Genomic DNA, 21,551 nt, shown 5'->3' with positions numbered 1-21,551 from the left:
TCAATTATTTTTGATTCGATTCGATTTTTCTCATTTCGATTTGATTATTTTCAATTCGATTTGATTTTTTTCGGTTCAATTCAATTTGTTTCTTTTCGATTCGATTATTTTCATTTCTATTTGATTATTTTCGTTTCAATTCGATTATTTTCTATTCGATTCGATTATTTTCATGTCGATTCAATTCGTTTCTTTTCAATTCGAATTTTTTCGATTCGATCCGATTATTTTCTTTTCGATTCGATTTTTCTCGTTTTGATTCATTATTTTTGTTTTGATTCGATTATTTTCTATTCGATTTGATTTTTTTCATGTCGATTTGATTATTTTGTTTTCGATTTGATTTTCATTTCGATTGATTATTTTCGTTTCGATTTCATCATTTTCTATTCTATTCGATTATTTTAGTTACTATTTGATTACTTTCGATTCGATTCCATTATTTTCATGTCGATTTGATTATTTTGGTTTCGTTTCTATTATTTTCGTTTCGATTGATTATTTTCGATTCGATTTGATTATTTTTGATTCAATTTGATTATTTTTGTTTCGATTTGATTATTTTTGATTCGATTTGATTTTTTTCATGTCAATTTGATTTTAGTTTCGATTTGATTATTTTCAATTCGATTTGATTTTTTTCATGTCGATATGATTTTAGTTTCGATTTGATTATTTTCGATTCGATTTGATTTTTTTCATGTGGATTTGATTATTTTGGCTTCGATTTGATTTTCATTTCGATTGATTATTTTCGTTTCGATTATGTTTTTATTCGATTCGATTATCTTCGTTTTGATTCGATTATTTTCGTTTCGATTCAATTCCATTCCATTCGATATTTATCAATTCGATTCGATTCCATTCCATTTTTTTCATTTCGATTTGATTATTTTTCTTTTGACTGTATTCTTTTTATTCCATTCGATTATTTTCGTTTTGATTCGATTTTCATTTCGATTGGATTATTTTTGTTTCAACTCAATTATTTTCGTTTCAACTCGATTGTTTTTGATTCGATTCGATTATTTTCGTTTCAATTCGAATTTTTAAATCGATTCGTTTATTTTCACTTCGATTTGATTATTTACATTTCGATTCAATTATTTTCGATTCGATTCGATTATTTTCATTTCGATTCGATTATTTTCGATTCGACTCGATTATTGTTGATTTGATTCGATTATTTTGGTTTCAATTTGATTACTTTTGATTCTATCTGATTATTTTCGTTTCGATGTGATTATTTTCGATTCAATTCGATTATTTTCATGTTGTGTGATTATTTTGGTTTCGATTATTTTCGTTTTGATGCGATTTTTTGTTTCGATTCGATTATTTTCGTTTCGATTATGTTTTTATTCAACTCGATTATCTTCATTTCGATTCGATTATTTTCATTTCGATTCGATTTTTTTCGATTCGATTCGATTCCATTCCATTCGGTTTCTATTGATTCGATGAGATTTGATTTTCTTAGATTCGATTCGATTCCTTTTTTTTATTTCGATTTGATTATTTTTGTTTAGATTTTATTCTTTTTATTCCATCCGATTATTTTCGTTTCGATTCGATTATTTTCATGTCGATTCGATTATTTTGGTTGCGACTCGATTATTTTCGTTTCTATTTTATTATTTCGATTCGATTATTTTCATGTCGATTTAATTATTTTGGGTTCAACTCGATTATTTTCGCTTCCACTTGATTTTTTTCATTTCGATTCGATTATTTCCTATTCAATTTGATTATTTTCGATTCGATTTGATTATTTTAGTTTCGATTTGATTATTTTTGATTCGATTCGATTATTTTCATGTGGATTTGATTATTTTGGCTTCAATTCGATTATTTTTGTATCGATTGATTATTTTCGTTTTGATTCGATTATTTTCTATTCGATTCGATTATTTTCATGTCGATTCAATTTGTTTCTTTTGTATTCGAATTTTTTCGATTCGATTCGATTATTTTCTTTTCAATTCGATTTTTTTCGTTTCGATTCATTTTTGTTTCGATTCGATTATTTTCTATTCGATTTGATTATTTTCATGTCGATTTAATTCGTTTCTTTTCGATTCGAATTTTTACGTTTCGATTCGATTATTTTCTATCCGATTCGATTATTTTCATGTCGATTCAATTCGTTTCTTTTCAATTCGAATTTTTTCGATTCGATCCGTTTATTTTCTTTTCGATTCGATTATTTTCGTTTCGATTCGATTATTTTCATTTCGATTTGACTTTTCTCATCTCGATTCGATTATTTTCATTTCTATTTGATTATTTTCGATTTGATTATTTTTGATTTGATTTTTTTCGCTTCTACATGATTTTTTCGTTTCGATTCATTTATTTTCGTTTCGATTCAATCATTATTGTTTTGATTCATTTATTTTCGTTTCGATTCGATATTTTCGATTCAATTCGAATCGATTTTTTCGATTCGATGCTATTCGATTGGATTTTTTTCTTTTCGATTCGATTATTTTTGTGTTTCAATTTGATTTTTTTTCGTTTCAATTCGATCATTGTCGTTTTGATTATTTATTTTCGTTTCGATTCAATTATTTTAATTTCGATTCGGTTATTTTCGTTTCGATTTGATTATTTTCTATTCAATTAGATTATATTCGTTTCGATTTGATTATTTTTAATTTGATTCGATTTTCGTTTCGATTGATTATTTTCATTTCGATTCGATTATTTTCTATTCGACTTGATTATTTTCGATTCGATCAATTATTTTCATGTGGATTTGAATATTTTGGTTTCGATTCGATTATTTTCATTTCAATTGATTATTTTCGTTTCGATTTGATTATTTTCTATTCGATTTGATTTTTTTCGATTCGATTCAATTCGTTTCGTTTCTATTCGAATTTTTTCGATTCAATTTGATTATTTTCAGTTAGATTTGTTTTAGATTCGATTCAATTATTTTTGATTCGATTTGATTTTTCTCATTTCGATTTGATTATTTTCGATTCGATTTGATTTTTTTCGATTCAATTCAATTCGCTTCTTTTTGATTCAATTATTTTCGTTTCTATTTGATTATTTTCGTTTCGATTTGATTATTTTTATTTCGATTAGATTATTTTCGATTCGATTTAATTATTTTCGCTTCTACTTGATTTTTTTCATTTCGATTCGATTATTTTGGTTTCGATTTGATTATTTTCGATTCGATTATTTTCATATCGATTTGATTATTTTGGTTTCGATTCCATTATTTCCGATTCGATTTGATTATTTTCGATTCGATTTAATTATTTTCGATTCGATTCGGTTATTTTCATTTCCATTTAATTATTTTGGTTTCGATTAGATTATTTTCGCTTCTACTTGATTTTTTTCATTTCAATTCGATTATTTTCTATTCGATTTGATTTTTTTCGATTCGATTCAATTCGTTTCTTTTCGATTCGAATTTTTTGATTCGATTCGTTTATTTTCGTTTTGATGTGATTATTTTCGATTCGATTCGATTATTTTCATTTTGATTGATTATTTTGGTTTCGATTCGATTATTTTCGTTTTGATGCGATTTTTTTCGTTTCGATTCGCTTATTTTCGTTTCGATTATGTTTTTATTCGATTCGATTATCTTCGTTTTGATTCGATTATTTTCGTTTCGATTCAATTCCATTCCATTCGATATTTATCGATTCGATGCGATTTGATTTTCTTCAATTCGATTCGATTCCATTCCATTTTTTTCATTTCGATTTGATTATTTTTCTTTTGACTGTATTCTTTTTATTCCATTCGATTATTTTCGTTTTGATTCGATTTTCATTTCGATTGGATTATTTTTGTTTCAACTCAATTATTTTCGTTTCAACTCGATTGTTTTTGATTCGATTCGATTATTTTCGTTTCAATTCGAATTTTTAAATCGATTCGTTTATTTTCACTTCGATTTGATTATTTACGTTTCGATTCAATTATTTTCGATTCGATTCGATTATCTTCATTTCGATTCGATTATTTTCGTTTCGATTCGATTTTTTTCGATTCGATTTGATTCCATTCCATTCAATTTCTATCGATTCGATGTGATTTGATTTTCTTAGATTCGATTCGATTCGATTCCATTTTTTTCATTTCGATTTGATTATTTTTGTTTAGATTCTATTCTTTTTATTCCATTCGATTATTTTCATTTCGATTCGATTATTTTCATGTCGATTCGATTATTTTGGTTGCGACTCGATAATTTTCATTTCGATTCGGTTATTATCGATTTGATTCGATTATTTTCGTTTCTATTTTATTATTTCGATTCGATTATTTTCATGTCGATTTAATTATTTTGGTTTCAACTCGATTATTTTCGCTTCTACTTGATTTTTTTCATTTCGATTCGATTATTTCCTATTCAATTTGATTATTTTCGATTCGATTCGATTATTTTAGTTTCGATTCGATTATTTTCGATTCGATTCGATTATTTTCATGTGGATTTGATTATTTTGGTTTCGATTCGATTATTTTTGTATCGATTGATTATCTTCGTTTCGATTTGATTATTTTCTATTCGATTCGATTATTTTCATGTCGATTCAATTCGTTTCTTTTCTATTCGAATTTTTTCGATTCGATTTGATTCATTTATTTTCGTTTCGATTCGATATTTTCGATTCAATTCGAATCGATTTTTTCGATTCGATGCTATTCGATTGGATTTTTTTCTTTTCGATTCGATTATTTTTGTGTTTCAATTTGATTTTTTTTCGTTTCAATTCGATCATTGTCGTTTTGATTATTTATTTTCGTTTCGATTCAATTATTTTAAATTCGATTCGGTTATTTTCGTCTCGATTTGATTATTTTCTATTCAATTAGATTATATTCGTTTCGATTTGATTATTTTTAATTTGATTCGATTTTCGTTTCAATTGATTATTTTCATTTCGATTCGATTATTTTCTATTCGACTTGATTATTTTCGATTCGATCAATTATTTTCATGTGGATTGAATATTTTGGTTTTGATTCGATTATTTTCATTTCAATTGATTATTTTCGTTTCGATTTGATTATTTTCTATTCGATTTGATTTTTTTCGATTCGATTCAATTCGTTTCTTTTCTATTCGAATTTTTTCGATTCAATTTGATTATTTTCAGTTAGATTTGTTTTAGATTCGATTCAATTATTTTTGATTCGATTTGATTTTTCTCATTTCGATTTGATTATTTTCGATTCGATTTGATTTTTTTCGATTCAATTCAATTCGCTTCTTTTTGATTCAATTATTTTCGTTTCTATTTGATTATTTTCGTTTCGATTTGATTTTTATTTCGATTAGATTATTTTCGATTCGATTTAATTATTTTCGCTTCTACTTGATTTTTTTCATTTCGATTCGATTATTTTGGTTTCGATTTGATTATTTTTGATTCGATTATTTTCATATCGATTTGATTATTTTGGTTTCGATTCCATTATTTCCGATTCGATTTGATTATTTTCGATTCGATTTGATTATTTTCGATTCGATTCGGTTATTTTCATTTCCATTTAATTATTTTGGTTTCGATTAGATTATTTTCGCTTCTACTTGATTTTTTTCATTTCAATTCGATTATTTTCTATTCGATTAGATTTTTTTCGATTCGATTCAATTCGTTTCTTTTCGATTCGAATTTTTTGATTCGATTCGTTTATTTTCGTTTTGATGTGATTATTTTCGATTCGATTCGATTATTTTCATTTTGATTGATTATTTTGGTTTCGATTCGATTATTTTCGTTTTGATGCGATTTTTTTCGTTTCGATTCGCTTATTTTCGTTTCGATTATGTTTTTATTCGATTCGATTATCTTCGTTTTGATTCGATTATTTTCGTTTCGATTCAATTCCATTCCATTCGATATTTATCGATTCGATGCGATTTGATTTTCTTCAATTCGATTCGATTGCATTCCATTTTTTTCATTTCGATTTGATTATTTTTCTTTTGACTGTATTCTTTTTATTCCATTCGATTATTTTCGTTTTGATTCGATTTTCATTTCGATTGGATTATTTTTGTTTCAACTCAATTATTTTCGTTTCAACTCGATTGTTTTTGATTCGATTCGATTATTTTCGTTTCAATTCGAATTTTTAAATCGATTCGTTTATTTTCACTTCGATTTGATTATTTACGTTTCGATTCAATTATTTTCGATTCGATTCGATTATCTTCATTTCGATTCAATTATTTTCGTTTCGATTCGATTTTTTTCGATTCGATTTGATTCCATTCCATTCGATTTCTATCGATTCGATGTGATTTGATTTTCTTAGATTCGATTCGATTCGATTCCATTTTTTTCATTTCGATTTGATTATTTTTGTTTAGATTCTATTCTTTTTATTCCATTCGATTATTTTCATTTCGATTCGATTATTTTCATGTCGATTCGATTATTTTGGTTGCGACTCGATAATTTTCATTTCGATTCGGTTATTATCGATTTGATTCGATTATTTTCGTTTCTATTTTATTATTTCGATTCGATTATTTTCATGTCGATTTAATTATTTTGGTTTCAACTCGATTATTTTCGCTTCTACTTGATTTTTTTCATTTCGATTCGATTATTTCCTATTCAATTTGATTATTTTCGATTCGATTCGATTATTTTAGTTTCGATTTGATTATTTTCGATTCGATTCGATTATTTTCATGTGGATTTGATTATTTTGGTTTCGATTCGATTATTTTTGTATCGATTGATTATCTTCGTTTCGATTTGATTATTTTCTATTCGATTCGATTATTTTCATGTCGATTCAATTCGTTTCTTTTCTATTCGAATTTTTTCGATTCGATTTGATTATTTTCAGTTAGATTTGTTTATTTTAGATTCGATTCAATTATTTTTGATTCGATTCGATTTTTCTCATTTCGATTTGATTATTTTCAATTCGATTTGATTTTTTTCGGTTCAATTCAATTTGTTTCTTTTCGATTCGATTATTTTCATTTCTATTTGATTATTTTCGTTTCAATTCGATTATTTTCTATTCGATTCGATTATTTTCATGTCGATTCAATTCGTTTCTTTTCAATTCGAATTTTTTCGATTCGATCCGATTATTTTCTTTTCGATTCGATTTTTCTCGTTTTGATTCATTATTTTTGTTTTGATTCGATTATTTTCTATTCGATTTGATTTTTTTCATGTCGATTTGATTATTTTGTTTTCGATTTGATTTTCATTTCGATTGATTATTTTCGTTTCGATTTCATCATTTTCTATTCTATTCGATTATTTTAGTTACTATTTGATTACTTTCGATTCGATTCCATTATTTTCATGTCGATTTGATTATTTTGGTTTCGTTTCTATTATTTTCGTTTCGATTGATTATTTTCGATTCGATTTGATTATTTTTGATTCAATTTGATTATTTTTGTTTCGATTTGATTATTTTTGATTCGATTTGATTTTTTTCATGTCAATTTGATTTTAGTTTCGATTTGATTATTTTCAATTCGATTTGATTTTTTTCATGTCGATATGATTTTAGTTTCGATTTGATTATTTTCGATTCGATTTGATTTTTTTCATGTGGATTTGATTATTTTGGCTTCGATTTGATTTTCATTTCGATTGATTATTTTCGTTTCGATTATGTTTTTATTCGATTCGATTATCTTCGTTTTGATTCGATTATTTTCGTTTCGATTCAATTCCATTCCATTCGATATTTATCAATTCGATTCGATTCCATTCCATTTTTTTCATTTCGATTTGATTATTTTTCTTTTGACTGTATTCTTTTTATTCCATTCGATTATTTTCGTTTTGATTCGATTTTCATTTCGATTGGATTATTTTTGTTTCAACTCAATTATTTTCGTTTCAACTCGATTGTTTTTGATTCGATTCGATTATTTTCGTTTCAATTCGAATTTTTAAATCGATTCGTTTATTTTCACTTCGATTTGATTATTTACATTTCGATTCAATTATTTTCGATTCGATTCGATTATTTTCATTTCGATTCGATTATTTTCGATTCGACTCGATTATTGTTGATTTGATTCGATTATTTTGGTTTCAATTTGATTACTTTTGATTGTATCTGATTATTTTCGTTTCGATGTGATTATTTTCGATTCAATTCGATTATTTTCATGTTGTGTGATTATTTTGGTTTCGATTATTTTCGTTTTGATGCGATTTTTTGTTTCGATTCGATTATTTTCGTTTCGATTATGTTTTTACTCAACTCGATTATCTTCATTTCGATTCGATTATTTTCATTTCGATTCGATTTTTTTCGATTCGATTCGATTCCATTCCATTCGGTTTCTATTGATTCGATGAGATTTGATTTTCTTAGATTCGATTCGATTCCTTTTTTTTATTTCGATTTGATTATTTTTGTTTAGATTTTATTCTTTTTATTCCATCCGATTATTTTCGTTTCGATTCGATTATTTTCATGTCGATTCGATTATTTTGGTTGCGACTCGATTATTTTCGTTTCTATTTTATTATTTCGATTCGATTATTTTCATGTCGATTTAATGATTTTGGGTTCAACTCGATTATTTTCGCTTCCACTTGATTTTTTTCATTTCGATTCGATTATTTCCTATTCAATTTGATTATTTTCGATTCGATTTGATTATTTTAGTTTCGATTTGATTATTTTTGATTCGATTCGATTATTTTCTTGTGGATTTGATTATTTTGGTTTCAATTCGATTATTTTTGTATCGATTGATTATTTTCGTTTTGATTCGATTATTTTCTATTCGATTCGATTATTTTCATGTCGATTCAATTTGTTTCTTTTGTATTCGAATTTTTTCGATTCGATTCGATTATTTTCTTTTCAATTCGATTTTTCTCGTTTCGATTCATTATTTTTGTTTCGATTCGATTATTTTCTATTCGATTTGATTATTTTCATGTCGATTTAATTCGTTTCTTTTCGATTCGAATTTTTACGTTTCGATTCGATTATTTTCTATCCGATTCGATTATTTTCATGTCGATTCAATTCGTTTCTTTTCAATTCGAATTTTTTCGATTCGATCAGTTTATTTTCTTTTCGATTCGATTATTTTCGATTCGATTCGATTATTTTCATTTCGATTTGACTTTTCTCATCTCGATTCGATTATTTTCATTTCTATTTGATTATTTTCGATTTGATTATTTTTGATTTGATTTTTTTCGCTTCTACATGATTTTTTCGTTTCGATTCATTTATTTTCGTTTCGATTCAATCATTATTGTTTTGATTCATTTATTTTCGTTTCGATTCGATATTTTCGATTCAATTCGAATCGATTTTTTCGATTCGATGCTATTCGATTGGATTTTTTTCTTTTCGATTCGATTATTTTTGTGTTTCAATTTGATTTTTTTTCGTTTCAATTCGATCATTGTCGTTTTGATTATTTATTTTCGTTTCGATTCAATTATTTTAATTTCGATTCGGTTATTTTCGTTTCGATTTGATTATTTTCTGTTCAATTAGATTATATTCGTTTCGATTTGATTATTTTTAATTTGATTCGATTTTCGTTTCGATTGATTATTTTCATTTCGATTCGATTATTTTCTATTCGACTTGATTATTTTCGATTCGATCAATTATTTTCATGTGGATTTGAATATTTTGGTTTCGATTCGATTATTTTCATTTCAATTGATTATTTTCGTTTCGATTTGATTATTTTCTATTCGATTTGATTTTTTTCGATTCGATTCAATTCGTTTCTTTTCTATTCGAATTTTTTCGATTCAATTTGATTATTTTCAGTTAGATTTGTTTTAGATTCGATTCAATTATTTTTGATTCGATTTGATTTTTCTCATTTCGATTTGATTATTTTCGATTCGATTTGATTTTTTTCGATTCAATTCAATTCGCTTCTTTTTGATTCAATTATTTTCGTTTCTATTTGATTATTTTCGTTTCGATTTGATTATTTTTATTTCGATTAGATTATTTTCGATTCGATTTAATTATTTTCGCTTCTACTTGATTTTTTTCATTTCGATTCGATTATTTTGGTTTCGATTTGATTATTTTCGATTCGATTATTTTCATATCGATTTGATTATTTTGGTTTCGATTCCATTATTTCCGATTCGATTTGATTATTTTCGATTCGATTTGATTATTTTCGATTCGATTCGGTTATTTTCATTTCCATTTAATTATTTTGGTTTCGATTAGATTATTTTCGCTTCTACTTGATTTTTTTCATTTCAATTCGATTATTTTCTATTCGATTTGATTTTTTTCGATTCGATTCAATTCGTTTCTTTTCGATTCGAATTTTTTGATTCGATTCGTTTATTTTCGTTTTGATGTGATTATTTTCGATTCGATTCGATTATTTTCATTTTGATTGATTATTTTGGTTTCGATTCGATTATTTTCGTTTTGATGCGATTTTTTTCGTTTCGATTCGCTTATTTTCGTTTCGATTATGTTTTTATTCGATTCGATTATCTTCGTTTTGATTCGATTATTTTCGTTTCGATTCAATTCCATTCCATTCGGTATTTATCGATTCGATGCGATTTGATTTTCTTCAATTCGATTCGATTCCATTCCATTTTTTTCATTTCGATTTGATTATTTTTCTTTTGACTGTATTCTTTTTATTCCATTCGATTATTTTCGTTTTGATTCGATTTTCATTTCGATTGGATTATTTTTGTTTCAACTCAATTATTTTCGTTTCAACTCGATTGTTTTTGATTCGATTCGATTATTTTCGTTTCAATTCGAATTTTTAAATCGATTCGTTTATTTTCACTTCGATTTGATTATTTACGTTTCGATTCAATTATTTTCGATTCGATTCGATTATCTTCATTTCGATTTGATTATTTTCGTTTCGATTCGATTTTTTTCGATTCGATTTGATTCCATTCCATTCGATTTCTATCGATTCGATGTGATTTGATTTTCTTAGATTCGATTCGATTCGATTCCATTTTTTTCATTTCGATTTGATTATTTTTGTTTAGATTCTATTCTTTTTATTCCATCCGATTATTTTCATTTCGATTCGATTATTTTCATGTCGATTCGATTATTTTGGTTGCGACTCGATAATTTTCATTTCGATTCGGTTATTATCGATTTGATTCGATTATTTTCGTTTCTATTTTATTATTTCGATTCGATTATTTTCATGTCGATTTAGTTATTTTGGTTTCAACTCGATTATTTTCGCTTCTACTTGATTTTTTTCATTTCGATTCGATTATTTCCTATTCAATTTGATTATTTTCGATTCGATTCGATTTTTTTAGTTTCGATTTGATTATTTTCGATTCGATTCGATTATTTTCATGTGGATTTGATTATTTTGGTTTCGATTCGATTATTTTTGTATCGATTGATTAGCTTCGTTTCGATTTGATTATTTTCTATTCGATTCGATTATTTTCATGTCGATTCAATTCGTTTCTTTTCTATTCGAATTTTTTCGATTCGATTTGATTATTTTCAGTTAGATTTGTTTATTTTAGATTCGATTCAATTATTTTTGATTCGATTCGATTTTTCTCATTTCGATTTGATTATTTTCAATTCGATTTGATTTTTTTCGATTCAATTCAATTTGTTTCTTTTCGATTCGATTATTTTCATTTCTATTTGATTATTTTCGTTTCAATTCGATTATTTTCTATTCGATTCGATTATTTTCATGTCGATTCAATTCGTTTCTTTTCAATTCGAATTTTTTCGATTCGATCCGATTATTTTCTTTTCGATTCGATTTTTCTCGTTTTGATTCATTATTTTTGTTTTGATTCGATTATTTTCTATTCGATTTGATTTTTTTCATGTCGATTTGATTATTTTGTTTTCGATTTGATTTTCATTTCGAATGATTATTTTCGTTTCGATTTCATCATTTTCTATTCTATTCGATTATTTTAGTTACTATTTGATTACTTTCGATTCGATTCCATTATTTTCGTGTCGATTTGATTATTTTGGTTTCGTTTCTATTATTTTCGTTTCGATTGATTATTTTCGATTCGATTTGATTATTTTTGATTCAATTTGATTATTTTTGTTTCGATTTGATTATTTTTGATTCGATTTGATTTTTTCATGTCAATTTGATTTTAGTTTCGATTTGATTATTTTCAATTCGATTTGATTTTTTTCATGTCGATATGATTTTAGTTTCGATTTGATTATTTTCGATTCGATTTGATTTTTTTCATGTGGATTTGATTATTTTGGCTTCGATTTGATTTTCATTTCGATTGATTATTTTCGTTTCGATTATGTTTTTATTCGATTCGATTATCTTCGTTTTGATTCGATTATTTTCGTTTCGATTCAATTCCATTCCATTCGATATTTATCAATTCGATGCGATTTGATTTTCTTCAATTCGATTCGATTCCATTCCATTTTTTTCATTTCGATTTGATTATTTTTCTTTTGACTGTATTCTTTTTATTCCATTCGATTATTTTCGTTTTGATTCGATTTTCATTTCGATTGGATTATTTTTGTTTCAACTCAATTATTTTCGTTTCAACTCGATTGTTTTTGATTCGATTCGATTATTTTCGTTTCAATTCGAATTTTTAAATCGATTCGTTTATTTTCACTTCGATTTGATTATTTACATTTCGATTCAATTATTTTCGATTTGATTCGATTATTTTCATTTCGATTCGATTATTTTCGATTCGACTCGATTATTGTTGATTTGATTCGATTATTTTGGTTTCAATTTGATTACTTTTGATTCTATCTGATTATTTTCGTTTCGATGTGATTATTTTCGATTCAATTCGATTATTTTCATGTTGTGTGATTATTTTGGTTTCGATTATTTTCGTTTTGATGCGATTTTTTGTTTCGATTCGATTATTTTCGTTTCGATTATGTTTTTATTCAACTCGATTATCTTCATTTCGATTCGATTATTTTCATTTCGATTCGATTTTTTTCGATTCGATTCGATTCCATTCCATTCGGTTTCTATTGATTCGATGAGATTTGATTTTCTTAGATTCGATTCGATTCCTTTTTTTTATTTCGATTTGATTATTTTTGTTTAGATTTTATTCTTTTTATTCCATCCGATTATTTTCGTTTCGATTCGATTATTTTCATGTCGATTCGATTATTTTGGTTGCGACTCGATTATTTTCGTTTCTATTTTATTATTTCGATTCGATTATTTTCATGTCGATTTAATTATTTTGGTTTCAACTCGATTATTTTCGCTTCCACTTGATTTTTTTCATTTCGATTCGATTATTTCCTATTCAATTTGATTATTTTCGATTCGATTTGATTATTTTAGTTTCGATTTGATTATTTTTGATTCGATTCGATTATTTTCATGTGGATTTGATTATTTTGGTTTCAATTCGATTATTTTTGTATCGATTGATTATTTTCGTTTTGATTCGATTATTTTCTATTCGATTCGATTATTTTCATGTCGATTCAATTTGTTTCTTTTGTATTCGAATTTTTTCGATTCGATTATTTTCTTTTCAATTCGATTTTTCTCGTTTCGATTCATTATTTTTGTTTCGATTCGATTATTTTCTATCCGATTCGATTATTTTCATGTCGATTCAATTCGTTTCTTTTCAATTCGAATTTTTTCGATTCGATCCGTTTATTTTCTTTTCGATTCGATTATTTTCGTTTCGATTCGATTATTTTCATTTCGATTTGACTTTTCTCATCTCGATTCGATTATTTTCATTTCTATTTGATTATTTTCGATTTGATTATTTTTGATTTGATATTTTTCGCTTCTACATGATTTTTTCGTTTCGATTCATTTATTTTCGTTTCGATTCAATCATTATTGTTTTGATTCATTTATTTTCGTTTCGATTCGATATTTTCGATTCAATTCGAATCGATTTTTTCGATTCGATGCTATTCGATTCGATTATTTTTGTGTTTCAATTTGATTTTTTTTCGTTTCAATTCGATCATTGTCGTTTTGATTATTTATTTTCGTTTCGATTCAATTATTTTAATTTCGATTCGGTTATTTTCGTTTCGATTTGATTATTTTCTATTCAATTAGATTATATTCGTTTCGATTTGATTATTTTTAATTTGATTCGATTTTCGTTTCGATTGATTATTTTCATTTCGATTCGATTATTTTCTATTCGACTTGATTATTTTCGATTCGATCAATTATTTTCATGTGGATTTGAATATTTTGGTTTCGATTCGATTATTTTCATTTCAATTGATTATTTTCGTTTCGATTTGATTATTTTCTATTCGATTTGATTTTTTTCGATTCGATTCAATTCGTTTCTTTTCTATTCGAATTTTTTCGATTCAATTTGATTATTTTCAGTTAGATTTGTTTTAGATTCGATTCAATTATTTTTGATTCGATTTGATTTTTCTCATTTCGATTTGATTATTTTCGATTCGATTTGATTTTTTTCGATTCAATTCAATTCGCTTCTTTTTGATTCAATTATTTTTGTTTCTATTTGATTATTTTCGTTTCGATTTGATTATTTTTATTTCGATTAGATTATTTTCGATTCGATTTAATTATTTTCGCTTCTACTTGATTTTTTTCATTTCGATTCGATTATTTTGGTTTCGATTTGATTATTTTCGATTCGATTATTTTCATATCGATTTGATTATTTTGGTTTCGATTCCATTATTTCCGATTCGATTTGATTATTTTAGATTCGATTTGATTATTTTCGATTCGATTCGGTTATTTTCATTTCCATTTAATTAGTTTGGTTTCGATTAGATTATTTTCGCTTCTACTTGATTTTTTTCATTTCAATTCGATTATTTTCTATTCGATTTGATTTTTTTCGATTCGATTCGTTTCTTTTCGATTCGAATTTTTTGATTCGATTCGTTTATTTTCGTTTTGATGTGATTATTTTCGATTCGATTCGATTATTTTCATTTTGATTGATTATTTTGGTTTCGATTCGATTATTTTCGTTTTGATGCGATTTTTTTCGTTTCGATTCGCTTATTTTCGTTTCGATTATGTTTTTATTCGATTCGATTATCTTCGTTTTGATTCGATTATTTTCGTTTCGATTCAATTCCATTCCATTCGATATTTATCGATTCGATGCGATTTGATTTTCTTCGATTCGATTCCATTCCATTTTTTTCATTTCGATTTGATTATTTTTCTTTTGATTGTATTCTTTTTATTCCATTCGATTATTTTCGTTTTGATTCGATTTTCATTTCGATTGGATTATTTTTGTTTCAACTCAATTATTTTCGTTTCAACTCGATTGTTTTTGATTCGATTCGATTATTTTCGTTTCAATTCGAATTTTTAAATCGATTCGTTTATTTTCACTTCGATTTGATTATTTACATTTCGATTCAATTATTTTCGATTCGATTCGATTATTTTCATTTCGATTCGATTATTTTCGATTTGACTCGATTATTGTTGATTTGATTCGATTATTTTGGTTTCAATTTGATTACTTTTGATTCTATCTGATTATTTTCGTTTCGATGTGATTATTTTCGATTCAATTCGATTATTTTCATGTTGTGTGATTATTTTGGTTTCGATTATTTTCGTTTTGATGCGATTTTTTGTTTCGATTCGATTATTTTCGTTTCGATTATGTTTTTATTCAACTCGATTATCTTCATTTCGATTCGATTATTTTCATTTCGATTCGATTTTTTTCGATTCCATTCGATTCCATTCCATTCGGTTTCTATTGATTCGATGAGATTTGATTTTCTTAGATTCGATTTGATTCCTTTTTTTTATTTCGATTTGATTATTTTTGTTTAGATTCTATTCTTTTTATTCCATCCGATTATTTTCGTTTCGATTCGATTATTTTCATGTCGATTCGATTATTTTGGTTGCGACTCGATTATTTTCGTTTCTATTTTATTATTTCGATTCGATTATTTTCATGTCGATTTAATTATTTTGGTTTCAACTCGATTATTTTCGCTTCTACTTGATTTTTTTCATTTCGATTCGATTATTTCCTATTCAATTTGATTATTTTCGATTCGATTTGATTATTTTAGTTTCGATTTGATTATTTTTGATTCGATTCGATTATTTTCATGTGGATTTGATTATTTTGGTTTCAATTCGATTATTTTTGTATCGATTGATTATTTTCGTTTTGATTCGATTATTTTCTATTCGATTCGATTATTTTCATGTCGATTCAATTTGTTTCTTTTGTATTCGAATTTTTTCGATTCGATTATTTTCTTTTCAATTCGATTTTTCTCGTTTCGATTCATTATTTTTGTTTCGATTCGATTATTTTCTATCCGATTCGATTATTTTCATGTCGATTCAATTCGTTTCTTTTCAATTCGAATTTTTTCGATTCGATCCGTTTATTTTCTTTTCGATTCGATTATTTTCGTTTCGATTCGATTATTTTCATTTCGATTTGACTTTTCTCATCTCGATTCGATTATTTTCATTTCTATTTGATTATTTTCGATTTGATTATTTTTGATTTGATATTTTTCGCTTCTACATGATTTTTTCGTTTCGATTCATTTATTTTCGTTTCGATTCAATCATTATTGTTTTGATTCATTTATTTTCGTTTCGATTCGATATTTTCGATTCAATTCGAATCGATTTTTTCGATTCGATGCTATTCGATTGGATTTTTTTCTTTTCGATTCGATTATTTTTGTGTTTCAATTTGATTTTTTTTCGTTTCAATTCGATCATTGTCGTTTTGATTATTTATTTTCGTTTCGATTCAATTATTTTAATTTCGATTCGGTTATTTTCGTTTCGATTTGATTATTTTCTATTCAATTAGATTATATTCGTTTCGATTTGATTATTTTTAATTTGATTCGATTTTCGTTTCGATTGATTATTTTCATTTCGATTCGATTATTTTCTATTCGACTTGATTATTTTCGATTCGATCAATTATTTTCATGTGGATTTGAATATTTTGGTTTCGATTCGATTATTTTCATTTCAATTGATTATTTTCGTTTCGATTTGATTATTTTCTATTCGATTTGATTTTTTTCGATTCGATTCAATTCGTTTCTTTTCTATTCGAATTTTTTCGATTCAATTTGATTATTTTCAGTTAGATTTGTTTTAGATTCGATTCAATTATTTTTGATTCGATTTGATTTTTCTCATTTCGATTTGATTATTTTCGATTCGATTTGATTTTTTTCGATTCAATTCAATTCGCTTCTTTTTGATTCAATTATTTTCGTTTCTATTTGATTATTTTCGTTTCGATTTGATTATTTTTATTTCGATTAGATTATTTTCGATTCGATTTAATTATTTTCGCTTCTACTTGATTTTTTTCATTTCGATTCGATTATTTTGGTTTCGATTTGATTATTTTCGATTCGATTATTTTCATATCGATTTGATTATTTTGGTTTCGATTCCATTATTTCCGATTCGATTTGATTATTTTCGATTCGATTTAATTATTTTCGATTCGATTCGGTTATTTTCATTTCCATTTAATTATTTTGGTTTCGATTAGATTATTTTCGCTTCTACTTGATTTTTTTCATTTCAATTCGATTATTTTCTATTCGATTTGATTTTTTTCGATTCGATTCAATTCGTTTCTTTTCGATTCGAATTTTTTGATTCGATTCGTTTATTTTCGTTTTGATGTGATTATTTTCGATTCGATTCGATTATTTTCATTTTGATTGATTATTTTGGTTTCGATTCGATTATTTTCGTTTTGATGCGATTTTTTTCGTTTCGATTCGCTTATTTTCGTTTCGATTATGTTTTTATTCGATTCGATTATCTTCGTTTTGATTCGATTATTTTCGTTTCGATTCAATTCCATTCCATTCGATATTTATCGATTCGATGCGATTTGATTTTCTTCAATTCGATTCGATTCCATTCCATTTTTTTCATTTCGATTTGATTATTTTTCTTTTGACTGTATTCTTTTTATTCCATTCGATTATTTTCGTTTTGATTCGATTTTCATTTCGATTGGATTATTTTTGTTTCAACTCAATTATTTTCGTTTCAACTCGATTGTTTTTGATTCGATTCGATTATTTTCGTTTCAATTCGAATTTTTAAATCGATTCGTTTATTTTCACTTCGATTTGATTATTTACGTTTCGATTCAATTATTTTCGATTCGATTCGATTATCTTCATTTCGATTCGATTATTTTCGTTTCGATTCGATTTTTTTCGATTCGATTTGATTCCATTCCATTCGATTTCTATCGATTCGATGTGATTTGATTTTCTTAGATTCGATTCGATTCGATTCCATTTTTTTCATTTCGATTTGATTATTTTTGTTTAGATTCTATTCTTTTTATTCCATTCGATTATTTTCATTTCGATTCGATTATTTTCATGTCGATTCGATTATTTTGGTTGCGACTCGATAATTTTCATTTCGATTCGGTTATTATCGATTTGATTCGATTATTTTCGTTTCTATTTTATTATTTCGATTCGATTATTTTCATGTCGATTTAATTATTTTGGTTTCAACTCGATTATTTTCGCTTCTACTTGATTTTTTTCATTTCGATTCGATTATTTCCTATTCAATTTGATTATTTTCGATTCGATTCGATTATTTTAGTTTCGATTTGATTATTTTCGATTCGATTCGATTATTTTCATGTGGATTTGATTATTTTGGTTTCGATTCGATTATTTTTGTATCGATTGATTATCTTCGTTTCGATTTGATTATTTTCTATTTGATTCGATTATTTTCATGTCGATTCAATTCGTTTCTTTTCTATTCGAATTTTTTCGATTCGATTTGATTCATTTATTTTCGTTTCGACTCGATATTTTCGATTCAATTCGAATCGATTTTTTCGATTCGATGCTATTCGATTGGATTTTTTTCTTTTCGATTCGATTATTTTTGTGTTTCAATTTGATTTTTTTTCGTTTCAATTCGATCATTGTCGTTTTGATTATTTATTTTCGTTTCGATTCAATTATTTTAAATTCGATTCGGTTATTTTCGTCTCGATTTGATTATTTTCTATTCAATTAGATTATATTCGTTTCGATTTGATTATTTTTAATTTGATTCGATTTTCGTTTCAATTGATTATTTTCATTTCGATTCGATTTTTTTCGATTCGATTCGATTCCATTCCATTCGGTTTCTATTGATTCGATGAGATTTGATTTTCTTAGATTCGATTCGATTCCTTTTTTTTATTTCGATTTGATTATTTTTGTTTAGATTCTATTCTTTTTATTCCATCCGATTATTTTCGTTTCGATTCGATTATTTTCATGTCGATTCGATTATTTTGGTTGCGACTCGATTATTTTCGTTTCTATTTTATTATTTCGATTCGATTATTTTCATGTCGATTTAATGATTTTGGGTTCAACTCGATTATTTTCGCTTCCACTTGATTTTTTTCATTTCGATTCGATTATTTCCTATTCAATTTGATTATTTTCGATTCGATTTGATTATTTTAGTTTCGATTTGATTATTTTTGATTCGATTCGATTATTTTCTTGTGGATTTGATTATTTTGGTTTCAATTCGATTATTTTTGTATCGATTGATTATTTTCGTTTTGATTCGATTATTTTCTATTCGATTCGATTATTTTCATGTCGATTCAATTTGTTTCTTTTGTATTCGAATTTTTTCGATTCGATTCGATTATTTTCTTTTCAATTCGATTTTTCTCGTTTCGATTCATTATTTTTGTTTCGATTCGATTATTTTCTATTCGATTTGATTATTTTCATGTCGATTTAATTCGTTTCTTTTCGATTCGAATTTTTACGTTTCGATTCGATTATTTTCTATCCGATTCGATTATTTTCATGTCGATTCAATTCGTTTCTTTTCAATTCGAATTTTTTCGATTCGATCAGTTTATTTTCTTTTCGATTCGATTATTTTCGATTCGATTCGATTATTTTCATTTCGATTTGACTTTTCTCATCTCGATTCGATTATTTTCATTTCTATTTGATTATTTTCGATTTGATTATTTTTGATTTGATATTTTTCGCTTCTACATGATTTTTTCGTTTCGATTCATTTATTTTCGTTTCGATTCAATCATTATTGTTTTGATTCATTTATTTTCGTTTCGATTCGATATTTTCGATTCAATTCGAATCGATTTTTTCGATTCGATGCTATTCGATTGGATTTTTTTCTTTTCGATTCGATTATTTTTGTGTTTCAATTTGATTTTTTTTCGTTTCAATTCGATCATTGTCGTTTTGATTATTTATTTTCGTTTCGATTCAATTATTTTAATTTCGATTCGGTTATTTTCGTTTCGATTTGATTATTTTCTGTTCAATTAGATTATATTCGTTTCGATTTGATTATTTTTAATTTGATTCGATTTTCGTTTCGATTGATTATTTTCATTTCGATTCGATTATTTTCTATTCGACTTGATTATTTTCGATTCGATCAATTATTTTCATGTGGATTTGAATATTTTGGTTTCGATTCGATTATTTTCATTTCAATTGATTATTTTCGTTTCGATTTGATTATTTTCTATTCGATTTGATTTTTTTCGATTCGATTCAATTCGTTTCTTTTCTATTCGAATTTTTTCGATTCAATTTGATTATTTTCAGTTAGATTTGTTTTAGATTCGATTCAATTATTTTTGATTCGATTTGATTTTTCTCATTTCGATTTGATTATTTTCGATTCGATTTGATTTTTTTCGATTCAATTCAATTCGCTTCTTTTTGATTCAATTATTTTCGTTTCTATTTGATTATTTTCGTTTCGATTTGATTATTTTTATTTCGATTAGATTATTTTCGATTCGATTTAATTATTTTCGCTTCTACTTGATTTTTTTCATTTCGATTCGATTATTTTGGTTTCGATTTGATTATTTTCGATTCGATTATTTTCATATCGATTTGATTATTTTGGTTTCGATTCCATTATTTCCGATTCGATTTGATTATTTTCGATTCGATTTGATTATTTTCGATTCGATTCGGTTATTTTCATTTCCATTTAATTATTTTGGTTTCGATTAGATTATTTTCGCTTCTACTTGATTTTTTTCATTTCAATTCGATTATTTTCTATTCGATTTGATTTTTTTCGATTCGATTCAATTCGTTTCTTTTCGATTCGAATTTTTTGATTCGATTCGTTTATTTTCGTTTTGATGTGATTATTTTCGATTCGATTCGATTATTTTCATTTTGATTGATTATTTTGGTTTCGATTCGATTATTTTCGTTTTGATGCGATTTTTTTCGTTTCGATTCGCTTATTTTCGTTTCGATTATGTTTTTATTCGATTCGATTATCTTCGTTTTGATTCGATTATTTTCGTTTCGATTCAATTCCATTCCATTCGGTATTTATCGATTCGATGCGATTTGATTTTCTTCAATTCGATTCGATTCCATTCCATTTTTTTCATTTCGATTTGATTATTTTTCTTTTGACTGTATTCTTTTTATTCCATTCGATTATTTTCGTTTTGATTCGATTTTCATTTCGATTGGATTATTTTTGTTTCAACTCAATT

This window comes from Vulpes vulpes, unplaced genomic scaffold (assembly GCF_048418805.1).
Source record: "Vulpes vulpes isolate BD-2025 unplaced genomic scaffold, VulVul3 Bu000000642, whole genome shotgun sequence".
Taxonomy (NCBI): Eukaryota; Metazoa; Chordata; class Mammalia; order Carnivora; family Canidae; genus Vulpes; species Vulpes vulpes.
Note: the sequence above shows the minus strand (reverse complement) of the source record.